We start from the raw sequence: 1,227 nt of genomic DNA, 5'->3' as shown, positions 1-1,227 counted from the left end.
TCTCACAAGGGGTCTGAGGATCTCATCTCGGTACCTAATGGCAGTCAGGCTACCTCTGGTGAGCACATGGAGGGCTGTGCGACCCCCCAAAGAAATGCCACCCCACACCATGACTGACCCACCGCCAAACCGGTCATGCTGGAGGATGTTGCAGGCAGCAGGACGTTCTCCACGGCGTCTCCAGACTGTCACGTCTGTCACATGTGCTCAGTGTGAACCTGCTTTCATCTGTGAAGAGCACAGGGCGCCAGTGGCGAATTTGCCAATCTTGGTGTTCTCTGGCAAATGCCAAACTCCTTTATTGGGGGTGTCTTGCTAATTGCCTATAATTTCCACCTGTTGTCTATTCCATTTGCACAACAGCATGTGCAATTTATTGTCAATCAGTGTTGCTTCCTAAGTGGACAGTCTGAATTCACAGAAGTGTGATTGACTTGGAGTTACATTGTGTTGTTTAAGTGTTCCCTTTATTTTTTTGAGCAGCGTATATATACAGTGCCTTGCGAAAGTATTCGGCCCCCTTGAACTTTGCGACCTTTTGCCACATTTCAGGCTTCAAACATAAAGATATAAAACTGTATTTTTTTGTGAGGAATCAACAACAAGTGGGACACAATCATGAAGTGGAACGACATTTATTGGATATTTCAAACCTTTTTAACAAATCAAAAACTGAAAAATTGGGCGTGCAAAATTATTCAGCCCCCTTAAGTTAATACTTTCTAGTGCCACCTTTTGCTGCGATTACAGCTGTAAGTCGCTTGGGGTATGTCTCTATCAGTTTTGCACATCGAGAGACTGAAATTTTTTCCCATTCCTCCTTGCAAAACAGCTCGAGCTCAGTGAGGTTGGATGGAGAGCATTTGACCATGTGTGCTGTAGAGACCGATAAGAAACCAGCCTGCTGTACAGATTATTACCAAGCCACTGATGTCCGTTATAAGGTGTTGGCTATCTCTACCGTTTGAAGTGGCTTCCTCTCCTCCTCCTCCCCTTAAGCTGACCTGATATGAAAGGACTCTATAGGAGATAGCAGATTTCCATTAGGCACCATCCACTATATGACCTTTCACCCCCCAGTCTATGGACAAGTTATGATAGCAACCTATGTTTGGGTTTTGTTTACCTGTCCAATGTTTCAAATGAATTTTTTTTAGCATTTGTGGCATAAATCCAATACAAGTTAATAATACCTATATTAACACTTTCTGTTTTCATATTCAAATC

Source organism: Oncorhynchus clarkii, chromosome 15 (genome assembly GCF_045791955.1).
Source record: "Oncorhynchus clarkii lewisi isolate Uvic-CL-2024 chromosome 15, UVic_Ocla_1.0, whole genome shotgun sequence".
NCBI classification, from domain to species: domain Eukaryota; kingdom Metazoa; phylum Chordata; class Actinopteri; order Salmoniformes; family Salmonidae; genus Oncorhynchus; species Oncorhynchus clarkii.
This window is presented reverse-complemented; position numbering follows the sequence as displayed.